This window comes from Gopherus flavomarginatus, chromosome 1 (genome assembly GCF_025201925.1).
Source record: "Gopherus flavomarginatus isolate rGopFla2 chromosome 1, rGopFla2.mat.asm, whole genome shotgun sequence".
Taxonomy (NCBI): Eukaryota; Metazoa; Chordata; order Testudines; family Testudinidae; genus Gopherus; species Gopherus flavomarginatus.
In genome coordinates, this window is record NC_066617.1 from 257,662,467 (window position 1) to 257,675,342 (window position 12,876).

The window sequence follows — 12,876 nt, forward strand, 5'->3', positions numbered from 1 at the left end:
CTCAGCCAGCCCTGTAGGCAACGCATATGCAATCTTGTGTGTCTCACAACGAACATCGTAGCTGCAGTATGACCTAATAATTGTAGGCAGGTCCTGGCAGACGTTTGAGGGCTGCTGGTGACTGTTGAAATGAGGTTGATTATTGTTCTGAACCTGTGATTGGGTAACAGTGCTCTGGCTTGTGTGGAATCGAGGTAGGCCTGATGAATTCCAGTTGTTGAACTGGTTCAGTGTAGATTTCTGTATGTTTATTCACAATCCTAGTGACTAGAACAGTGTGATGGTGGTCTGTACCATGTGTGTCATTTCTTCCTGAGTTGTAGCTTTCAGTAGACAGTTGTCTAGGTACAGGAAGATCATCACTCCTTTTCTTCGTAAGTGGGCCACCACTACTGCGAGGGTTTTGGAAAAAACTCAAGGGGCAGTGGAAAGGCCAAAAGGTAGTACTTTGTAGTGACAGTGATTGAGACCCACCATGAATCTTAGAAATTGTCTGAGAGACGGTGTACGTTAATATAAAAATAGGCATCTTGGAGGTCAAGGGCTGAAACCCAGTCCCCCTTGTCTAGTGCTGTGATAAATGTGACCAGTGTGACCATTTTGAATCTGTGATTCTGCACAAATTTGTTGAGCTTCTGAAGGTATAAGATGGGTCTCCACCCACCATTTTTCTTTTGGTGAGAAAACAATGGAAGTAAAAGCCCTTCCCCTTGTATTGAGTTAGAACTTGCTTCATGGCACCTAGTTGTAGAAGATGGCTCACTTCCTGTTGTAAAAGGTGCTCATGAGAAGGGTCCCTGAAGAGGGGCAGGAAAGGGGATAGGTTAGGGGGAGGGGAGAGGAAAAGGATGGCGTAACCCAATCTTATAATCTCCAGTACCCATTGGTCTGTTATTGCTTCCCAGGTGTGGTAGAATGGACACAGGCAGTGGCCAAAAGATTGGATAGGAGTATTTAACAGCACTGTATTGTGGGAAAGGTCATTCAGACCCTTGACCAAGACTTCAAAACTGTGGCTTGGTGGTAGATGGTTGTGAAGACAGGGACTGAGTTTGAGGAGCCCTACATCTCAGTGAGCATTGCTTATTTCTGTTCTGGTCAAAGTGCCATTGTTGTGGTTGGTGGAAAGAGGTGTCTCTGCCCTTTTGGTATGGTTGATACCGACATCATTTGTTTGGTGGCATATATATGCCTAAAGTGTGTAGAGCGGCCCAAGAGTCCTTCATCGAGTGAAGAACATCATTGGTTTTTATGGAGAAGAGTTTCTCCTGATTAAAAGGGAGACCCTCCACCTCGAGTTGGAGCTCCAATCAGGTGCATGTGCGCATGTGTGCATGGCAGCCGAAAGATTTTTCCCCTAGCAGTATCCATCAGGTTGGTCTGGGCACTCCCTGGATTGGCGCCTTCAAGGCCCTAAATATAGGGCCGTACTGACCCGCCACCCCCTCAGTTCCTTCTTGCTGGCTACTTCGACAGACGGGTAGGTGGGTGCAGGGCCGGTGCAACCATTTAGGTGACCTAGGCAGTCGCCTAGAGCACTGGGATTTGGGGGGTGCCATTTTCTTCGGCACCGGCTGGATCTTCAGCTGCCCTGGTCGCCGCCAGCATTTAGGCGGAGGGATCTGGGGCAGGGGAGCATGGGGAGGGCCACCTGCAGCAAGTAAGGGGGGGCAACATGCAGAAGAACTCCCCGCCCCAGCTCACCCCTGTCCCGCCTCCTCCCCGAGCTCGCCGTGGCTGCTTCACTTCTCCCGCCTCCCAGGCTTGTGGCGCCTAAGCTGATTGGCGTCGCAAGCCTGGAAGACAGGAGAAGTGAAGTAGCCACAGCATACTCGGGGAGGAGGCAGGGCAGGAGTGAGCTGCTTCACTTCTCCTGCCTCCCAGGCTTGAGGGCCAATCAACTTAGGTGCCGCAAGCCTGGGAGGTGGCAGAAGTGAAGCAGTGATGTCGTGCTTGGGGTGCTCGTTCACAGAGCAGGGGTGAGCTGGGGCAGCAGGGGTATCTCAGGGTGGAGGATGGGGAGCTGCCGCAAGGGGGGGTGTCTCAGGGCGGAGGGGGGAAGCTGCTGCGGGAGGGGGCGCCTCAGGGCGGGGGGGGGGGGGCGCGTAAGGTGGAAGTTTCGCCTAGGACGCGAAACATCCTTGCACCGGCCCTGGGTGGGTGAGTATTGGAATGGACATGAACAACACATCTCGAAGAACAACCGTTATGAGAAGGCGAGTAACCATTTTTCTTCTTCGAGAGCTTGTTTATGTAAATTCCAGTCAGGTGACTCCCAAGCCTAAATTCCAGAGGCGGGATCGGAGTTCTGATGTCCACTGATGGAAGCGCTGCTCTACCAAAGGCTGCATCGTCTCTGGCCTGCTGGGTGATAGCATAATGTGATGTGAAGGTATGTGCTGAGGATCATGTCACAATTCTGCATATTTCCTGGCTGGGAACACACCCAGAAGGCCGTTGAAGAAGCCTTTGCCCTGGTGGAGTGCGCTGTGAGCAGGTGGGACCGGCATCTCTGCCAGGTTATAGAACTCAGATGCAGGATGTGATCCATGACGAAATTCACTGGGAGGTGACTGGAAGACCTTTCATCCTGTCTGCCAGCCACAAACAGTTGAATGGACTTCCAGAACGGTTTTGTCCTTTCAGTGTAAAAGGCTAGTGTTCTGAGGACGTCCAGCAAGTGAAGCCTCTACTCTCTGCTGCTTGCGTGGGACTTAGGATAGAACACCAGGAGGAAGATGTCCTGGTTCATGTGAAATTGAGAGGCAACCTTCGGTAGGAAAGCTGGATGTGGCCTGAGCTGAACCTTGTCCTTATAGAACATCATGTAAGAGGGCTCTGATGTTAGGGCCTTGAACTCAGACACTCTCCCGGCTGAGGTTATTGCTACCAGAAATGCACTTTGTATGAGAGGTAGAGCAGAGAACAAGTAGCCAGTGGTTTAAAGGACGGACCTATCAATTTGGAAAGGACCAGATTGAGGTCCCAGGTCAGGACCAGTTGTCGAGACCTTTCAGGAAATGGCTGACTGTAGGGTTGGCAAAAAGCGACCGGCCCTCTATGCCTGGATGGAAGGCAGAGATGGCAGCCAAGTGAACCCTTATTGATGACATGGACAGTCTCTGCTGCTTGAGATGGAGAAGGTAGTCCAGTATAAGTATCAAGGTCAACATTTGGAACGATGATGCTGCGCCAACCAAATTGAAAATCTCTTCCACTTGGCAAGGTAGGAAGCCAACCTGGTGGAGGGTTTCCTACTGCCAAGGAGGACTTGTCTGACCAGGTCCGAACAAGAGAGCTCCATTGGGTTCAGCCATGGAGCTTCCATGCCGTGAGGTGCAACAACTCGAGGTTTGGGTGCTGGAGACGGCCGTGATCATGAGTTATTAAGTCCAGGAAGAGCAGTAAGGTGACTGGGGCTTCCATGGAAATTTCCAGGAGTGATGTGTACCAGTATTGGCAGGACCAAGCTGGAGCTAACAATATCACTGAAGTTTGTTCCTGCTGTATCTTGAGGAGCATCTTGTGAACAAGAGGGATATGCGGAAACGTGTATAGGAGGTGGGCTTCCCATGGGAGAAGGAACGTGTCCACAATGGAGCCCAGGCTGTGATTCAGGAAGGAGCAAAACCACTGGCACTTCCTGTTGCGTTGTGTAGTGAAAAGATCTATTTTGGGATAGCCCCACCATTGGAAGATGTAGTTTGCAGTATCTGGGTTTGGGGACCATTTGTGGCCATGGAATGATCTGCTGAGATAGTCCACCAACTCGTTCTGTACTGCAAGGAGGTAAGATGCTGGTAGGTGTATTGAGTGTTCTACACAACAGTTCCACAGCCTGAGCACTTCCTGGCACGGGGGAGAAGAGTGTGCACCCCTATTTGTTGATATATAACATCGCTGTGATGTTGTCTGTCATAACTGATACACATCTGTCTGTAAGTGGGCTCCGAAAGTCTGGCATGCCAGGCACACTGCTCTCAGCTCTCTGACACTGATGTGGAAAGCGAGTTCTGCCTGAGACCAAAGGCCTTGTGTTCTGAGGTCTCCCAGATAGGCTCCCCAGCACAAGGCTGACACACGAGGCACTGCTGACACATTAGCGAGAGGGATGGCTGAGGACCGGTGAAGAGGACCCCTGCACACACTACCTGTGGGTCGAGCCACCAGTGGAGGGAGTTGAGGACTGGACAAGGCAGAGTCATGGGGGCCATTTAGGGATCTGGGGCAAAAATCTGTCTGGGGATTGGTCCTGCTTTGAGCAGAGGGTTGGACTAGATGACCTCCTGAGGTCCCTTCCAATCCTGATATTCTATGATTCTATGGCCCTGTCCAAACTGTTCCAAACCGTCTGATACACTAAGGCTAGCCACGATTGGAGAGGCCAGAGTCTGAGCCTGGCGTGTTGTACCATATAGGTGCAAGCGGCCATGTGTCCTAGAAGTTTCAGGCAATTCCTTGCTGTGGTGGTGAGGAACTGCCTGAGACTTCGAATGATGTCGTCCAGGGCCCAAAACCTCATTGCCAGGAGGTATGCCCTGGACTGTGTTATGTCCAGCACCACCCCTATGAACTCTATCCACTGAACAGGGGACAGAGTCGATTTCCCCATGTTTAGGAGAAGACCAGTTGGTCAAACATTGTTCTTATGAAGTCAACTTGTGCCTTCACTTGAGCCCTGGATCAGCCAATCATCGAGGAACGGGAACACCTGTATCTGCCACTTGCGTAGGAATGTGGCCACAACTGCTATGCACTTGGTGAACACACCAGGCACCGCTGACAGACCAAATGGGAGGACTGTGAACTGGTAGTGGTTGTTGCTCATCACAAACCTGAGGTACTTTCTGTGGGACGGTGTAATCGCTATATGAAAGTACATGTCCTTCAAGTTGAGAGCAGCACACCAGTCCCCTGGATCCAAGGAAGGGATGATGGAGGCCAAAGAGCCCATGTGGAACTTGAGTTTCTTCATGAACTTGTTGAGCTCGCACAGGTCTAGGATTGGCCTGAGCCTGCCTTTGGCTTTCGATGTTAGGAAATACTGGGAATAGAAGCCCTTGCCCTTCAGCTCTTGAGGAACCTCTTCCTTTTCTACCAGCGACAGGAGTGAGTGCACCTCCTGTATGAGGAGTTGCTTGTGAGAAGGGTCCCTGAAGAGGGACAGGGAAGGGTGGTGTAGGGGCAGGAGGGTTGAGAATTGTAGTGAGTATCCCCTTTCTACCAGTGTGGAGCACCCATCGGTCAGATGTGATGCGGGACCATGCAGGGAGGAAATGGGATAGTCGGGACCAGAAGGTAAGGTGGGTTGGATCCAGTCCATGTACTAGTGCGCCAGCCTCGTTCTCACCTTCAAAAGGCCTGCTTCTGGATGGATGAAGGCTTGGGCTAGCCAGAGCCCTGGCCTGAGGATGGGTGCAGCCTCTTCCTGAAGCTCCTGTTTCTCCTCCATTGAATTGTCCTGCCAGTTCTGCAGCTGTTAGAACCGCAGAGGAGGTTGCAGCCTAAAAGGCTTCCGCTGCATGTTGGGAATATGGAGGTCCAGCGACTTGAGGGTGGCTCTCGAGTCCTTTAGGGTATGTAGCCTTTCATCTGTCTTTTTAGAGAAGAGAGCCAAACCCTGAAAGGGGAGGTCCTGAACAGATCTTCTCATGGCTATCACTGTCGCCATAACCCGAGTTGCCACATCAGCTCCGTCCATTGCGGCTTGTAGTGAAGCTTGGGAAATCAGCTTGCCCTCCTCCACCAAGGCCAAAAATTCAGTGTGAGTCCTGTGGCAGCAGCTCTGCAAATTTCGCCATTGCCTCGCATGTATTATAGCAGTACCTGCTGACAATGGCCTGCTGATTGGAAATGTGGAACTGCAAGCAGCTGGTGGAATAGATCTTTCTCCCAAAAAGGTAGAGTAGTTTCGCCTCCTGATTCTTTGGGGAGGGACCTTGGTAGCCCTGGCACTCATTTTGGTTAGCAGCATCCAATACCAGGGAATCTGGTGGAAGATGGGTATATAAGTGCTTGTACCCCCTGGATGGCACAAAATAGCATCTTTCATTGTGATTAGCTGTAGGGGGCAACAAAGCTGGGGTCTGCCACAAGGTTTTTGTGGTGTCAGCAATGGTCTTTATGAGGTTGAGGACAATATGTGCAGGTCCGGAGGAGCCGAGGATATCCACCCGTTGGATCTGTGTCCTCCACTACCTCCTCTGCCTGAATGCCCAGACCCTGGGCAACCCTCCTCAGCATTTGCTGCATGACCCTATTGTCCTCTAGAGCCAGGGCTACTGAGGTGCCTGCCAGCGCCTCATCTAGAGAGGAAGAGACCTCTGTAAGGAGTGGCTGCTCTATTTCCTCCGCACCCAAGGGGTCCCGTGGTGCTTGGGGTTCCTGGGCTGCTGCTGACACCGACGGTGCCATGCCCCTCGGTGCTGGGACTGTATACATGAGTGCAGGGGTTGTCAGGGCTGAGGCCGTCAGTGCTGATACCGTTGGAGCCAGTGTAGACAGCGCTGGTGCGGCAGGGGTTGGGATGGTGGCATCAGGGAGTGATGGAGCTACCCCCGATCTTGCTGAGGCCAACAGTCCTGGAGGAGGTACAAAAGTGGCCTTGGCCACTGCCGCTGCCCTGGAATGCAACCCTTGGCTCCGCCCTTGGCCTTGGTGAAAGGCCCAGGGAGTCCAAAAGGGCCACTGTGCCAGGGGCTGCCACTACATGGGCCATGGTCTCCGAAAAGGAGGACCACAGAGGAGCGGTACTTTGCAGTGCTGGCAGTCTGCGCTGAGGGGTCAGGAACTGACGAGGCTGATAACTCTGTTCTGGTGCTGGGGATCAGTGCACTGGGGATGCAGACTGGCAGGACATCATTTGGGGCTTTTGGCTCCTTTATGGTGCCAGGGGAGCAACTAGTGACAGCAACATATCCCATCTAGGCAAGGAGAATGGTCCCATGAGATGGAGCAGGTCCTGGGTGTCATAAACAGATAGCTAAGGGTTAATGTTCTTTTACCTGTAAAGGGTTAACACAGGGAACCAAACACCTGACCAGAGGACCAATCAGGAAACAAGACTTTTTCAAATCTGGGTGGAGGGAAGTTTTGGGTGTGAGTCCTTTGTTCTTGGTCTCTCTCTTCTCTCGGCTCTGAGAGTGATTTTTCTATCTCCAGGCTTTCTAATCTTCTGTTTCCAAGTTGTAAGTACAAGGAGACAATAGGTTTATATTGTTTTCTTTTGTATTTGCATGTGTGTAGTTGCTGGAATGTGTTAAATTGTATTCTTTTTGGATAAGGCTGTTTATTCATTTTTTTCCTTTAAGCAATTGACCCTGTATATTGTCACCTTATTACAGAGATCCTTTTATGTCCTTTTTTCCATTCTTTTTATATAAAGCTTTCTTTTTAAGACCTGTTGGAGTTTTTCTTTAGTGGGGACTCCAGGGAATTGAGTCTGCAGCTCACCAGGGAATTGGTGGGAGGAAGAAGTCAGGGGGAAAATCTCTTTGTGTCAGATTTACTAAGCCTGACTTTGCATACCCTCTGGGGGAGGGGGAAGAGAGATTAGCTCTCTCGGTACTTGTGTTTCCAGGACTGGAAACAGGGAGGGTAGAATCCCTTTGTTTAAATTCACGGAGCTTGCTTCTGTATATCTCTCCAGGAACCCAGGGAGGGAACACCTGGAGGAAAGGAGGGGGAAGGGAAATAGTTTATTCCCCTTTGTTGTGAGATTCAAGGAATCTGAGTCTTGGGGTCCCCCAGGGAAGGTTTTGGGGAGACCACAGTGAGCTAGGCACTGTATAATTCCTGGCTGGTGGCAGCAATTACCAGGTCCAAGCTGGTAACTAAGCTTGGAGGTTTTCATGCTAACACCCATATTTTGGACGCTAAGGTCCAGATCTGGGAAGAAATGTTATGACACTGGGCTGCCGCAAACGCCTCTGGGGTTGATGGGAGGCGTAGCTCTCGGCTCAGCCTTGGCAAGCAAGAAGGGACCAGACTCGACTGCTCTTCCACAAGGACAGGAGTCGACGCGACTGTCACTGGCAGTGGGACTGAATTAGTGTGGCCCAACTGGGGTCTCACGATGGCCAGCTTCTTGGGCCTATCCAGGGGAGAACGACCCCTCTCTGGTCTCCTCCTCTTCTGCGGCACCACCGATTGCGACCGGTGCCTGCCTGTGGCATGTGAACCGTGAGTGGAGTCAGGACAGAGCAGAGTCTTTATCTTTACTTGGCACCAATCCCCATGCTGATGGTGCCAGGGCACTTTGTACCAAGGAGATATTCGGTGCAGGGTCTGCCAGTCTGGGGTCGGATGGGGGAAGAGTGCAGCTTCCATTAGTGGGCTCTTCAGGCGCTGATTCCTATCTTTTAATGTCCTGGGGCAACCTCCCCTGCAGATCCTACAGCAATTCTTTGGATAGCTCTCCCCCAAACACTTCAAACATGAAGTGTGAGGATTGCTTCTGGGCATACACTTGCTGCAGACTTCACAGGCTTTGAAGCCTGGAGACAGTGGCATGCCGTAGCGCTGGGATATTGCTGGAGGGAAACCATGCCAAAGGAAACTTAAGAACTAACCTTAAGTACCTACTAACTACTTAACACTAAACTATAAAAATTAATGAATAACTATATACAGACTGCTAAATGCACTTGTCACGACAAGAGCAAGGGGAACTTCCAGCTATCGGCCACTGGTGGTAAGAAGGAACTGAAGGGGCGGTGGCTCGGTAGGGCTCTATGGGTGCCTGGACAGACCCGACGGATACTGCTAGGGGAAAAATCTTCCAGCTGCCATGCGTGCACACGCACGCACACACCTGATTGGAATTGACAGGAACACTCGAAGAAGAAACAGGTACCATGGACAAGGCAGGGCTCAGGAATCAGGCAAGAAGGCAGAATCCAGTGTAGCAGCCAGCCAGGCATTCACCTAGTTGCTCGGAGAACTTCCTGTGCCTCCTTCTGACTTCAATAGCAAGTCTGAGCCAATCAGAGAAGCCACAGCATCAATGTTTTCATACTGACACCCCTATGGGCACCATAGAGTCAGTGGATCTCTCAACAGGTGGTCATCTGTGGAGGATTTCCTGATGGATTCTCCCTCCCTATTCATGCTGGGGAGCCCATTTTATTCTGTGTTACACACACCTATAACCCGTACGGATAAACATTACAACCTAATCACCTTATTTAATAATTTAATCGTTATATATTGTGGTTAATTCATAAGTAATCAATGGGGGATTAAGAGATTTAAACTGTAGGTACAAGGGTGGGAATATGTAGGATAGGGGTATCGGATTGATAAGCATATATTATTGGTGTGTGTTATGTATATAAGTAAGAGAAGACTATAAAGGTAAGGCCTACAGGCCTGAGGCCTGTCAAATTTCAGCTTAGCCATATCAGGCTTTAGAAGAAGGCTGAAAGAAGCTGACATGACTGGTTGGCCCAGGGTAACCAGTAAAGCGGCAAGATTCTCGAAGAAGTGTTAACTGATGATGATTGTGAAAATATGCCACAAAATATCCCAACCAATACTGCAAACTGCCCATTTCCCTTATCTGGATTTCCACATCCCATAAATGTTGGGGGTGCCCTGCTTTTCACAGGCTATTTTCTTAGTTCCCCTTATCTTCGTTAACATTTACATCAATAAGTCACCATGGCAACTTGCTGTCATTGCAGAATTTCCCATGTTACAATTGGGCATTTTGCAGGATGAATGGTACATAGCCACTTCTGTAGCCATACCTGCAGCAGCATAAGCTGCCACATCCAAGGAAGCCTGCGGAGCTGATTGATGACTAGATAACCTTCCACAATAAAGGACCGAAACTGCTCCCTAGTCCTTTCCAGCAATTTATTTGCAAATTGAGAGATTGCCTTCCTGTTATTATAACCACATTTAGGCAATGCAGAGCTGTAAACTCACCACAGAATTAATCTTTCTCCCAGACACCAAGTTTTTTTTTGGATCTTTTTCCTTGGGGGTGGCTGTTGCCCAGTCTTGACTACTCTTCTCATTCACCATGGCCACTACTAGTGAGTCCAGCGTAGCATGCAAATAAATACTTCTCAAACATTCTGTTCATTTGGCCACAGGGGGAATGGAGGAAGGGGCTTGCCATAGGTAGGCTGCATGAGGACCTCATTTATGAGAAGAGTTATTTCCTGCTGTAGCCAAGTGCAAAACATCAGTTTATGTATATTTTCCTCCACTAGTTCTACTTGTATATATGAACGAAAGCAGCCAATCTCCTGAGGAACTCTTGGTATACCCTAAAATCATCTGGTACCAGAGAGGATGCCTCTGGTACTAGTGTCTTATCTGGTGATTAAGATGATGCATTAAGGGAAGGCAAGAGAGAAACTTTCCAAGGTTTGTCCTGCAGTATCGGGAATGACTATTGTGCTGTGTCATAGTATCTTTCCCCAATCTGAACCTTAGAGTCCAAAAGTTGGGGTACCAGCATGAATTCCTCTAAGCTTAATTACCTGCTTAGATCTGATAAGCTGCCACCAATCAGGAATTCCAGTGCCTGATACACTCTGGTCCCCCCAAAACCTTCCCTGGGGACCCCCAAGACCCAGACCCCCTGGATCTTAACACAAGGAAAGTAAACTCTTTCCCTCACCCATGCTGTCATAAACAGATAGTTAAGGGTTAATGTCTCTCTGACCTGTAAAGGGTTAACAAACAGGGACCCCAAACACCTGACCAGAGGACCAATCAGGAGACAAGATAGTTTAAAATCTCGTGGGAGGGAAGCCTTTGTTTGTGGGTTTTGGGTTTGGGTTTGGCTTTGTTCTCTCTGAGTCTGGACAGGGCTAGAGGTGTAACCAGGTTTCTGCCAATCTCCCTGCTACAGTCTCTTATCTATTCAGAATTGTAAGTAGAAAAGGCGGTCATAGTCTTTTAATTTGTTTTCTTTTTCATTTGCATACGTGTACTTGCTGGAAGTAGCTTAAATTGTGTTTCCGCTGGAGAAAGTTTCTTTCTATTGTTTATAAGTTGAAAGACCCTGTAACTTTTTACCATTTAAAGTGCAGAGATAAACCTCTTACTTTTTTCTTTCTTTTTTTATTAAAAGCTTTGCTTTAAGACCTGTTTGAGTGTTTTCTCCTAGTTAAGGCTCAAAGAAGCTTGAGTCTGTATTGCCTGAGGGAGGGAATGGTAAAGTTCCTCTTTGTGTTAGATTCACGGAGTTGAATCAGGTGATCTCCTAGTGTTCCCAGGGCAGGAAGGAGCTGGGGAGGAAGGAGGGAGGGGGAAGGAAATGGTTTATTCCCCTTTGTTGTGAGACTCAGGGAATTTGGGTCTTGGGACCCCCAGGGAAGGTTTTTGGGGGAGACTAGAGTCAATCAGGCGCTCTACTCTAAGTCCTGATTGGTGGCAGCCTATCAGATCTAAGCTGGTAATTAAGCTTAGGGGAATTCATGCTAATATCCATATTTTGGACGCTAAGGTCCAGAATTGGGAATTATATTATGACGCGTGCCTCTCCTAGGATTTCCCTCCCTGGGTTACCCTGGAAGACTACTGTGATTCAAACTCCTTGAATCTTAAAACAGGGAGGAATGTCCCTTCCCTCCCCCTCCCCTTTCTCCCTCACCCAGAGGCAAAACAGATTCAAGCTCTGTGAATCTTAAACAAAGGGATTCCCCCTTTTCCCTGTTAAGTACAGACTCAATTCCCTTGAGCCTCAACAAGGGGAAAAATCAGACAGGTCTTAAAAGCAAAACTTTTAATAAAAAGAAAGAAAGAGTAAAAGTTATCTCTGCAATTTAGATGGTAAAAGTTACAGGGTCTGTCAGCTTATAGAAACTGGAGAAGAAGCCTCCTCCAGCAGAAATACAATTTAAAATACTTCCAGCAAACTACACATTTGCAAATACAGAAAACAATCAAAAGACTATAACCACCTTCTTTACTAAATACTCACTATACTGAGTATATAAGAGGCTGTAGCAGGGAGATTGGCAAGAAACCTGGTTGCATGTCTAGTCCCTTCCAGGACCCAGAGAGAACAAAGCAAAACCCAAAAAACACAAACAAAGGCTTCCCTCCACCCAGATTTGAAAGTATCTTGTCTCCTGATTGGTCCCCTGGTCAGGTGTTTGGTTCCCTGTTTGTTAACCCTTTACAGGTAAAAGAGACATTGTCCCTTAACTATCTGTTTATGACACGCTGACATGGGGGGAAGTCCAGTAATAGAGTCCACAGGTTGATTGGTACCAACTGTCACAGGCCTCTCAGTACCAGCAGCCAAAGGCTCTCTCCTACAGAATCAGCTCTTGAGAGAGAGTGGCAATGTTGATCTGGGTGCTGGAGCATCCCCCAGGCCATCCAGTATGGTCAGCAACAAAGCAGGAATGATACCGGGCCCCAGTTATGCCTGGCCTGAATGTCCCAATCCCTGGCTCTATTCGTCTCAAAGATCTCCATTTGTAAGTAGGAGAACGGGACCTGGAGGGAGCCCTGTACTCTCGATAGTGAGACTCAAGGCCCCACTTCAGATTCTGCTGAAGTGGAATATTCTGAAAACCAAGGTGGTGCAGTACTGAGGGTGGGAGGAGCTCTTGGAGATCATGACCAGGATCTATGCTGGGAATGCAGCAGCAGAGGAAGCATGGTTAGCTTCCTAGCTGCTGGTTCCTTGCAAAAGGTGGAGCCAGCACCAAAGTGGAGGATGATGAAGAAAGCAGTACTGGGCATATGATTGGTGGGCTGACAGTAGAATGCGGTCTATACACTTTTCATCTCAAAGCTGTTAACAGGAAAGTTCTCTCTCTCTCTCTCTCTCTCTCTCAAATTAAAATGTGTCTTCTTCCAGGACTACCAAGTAACCATCCCAAAATATCAACCTTACCTTTGAAT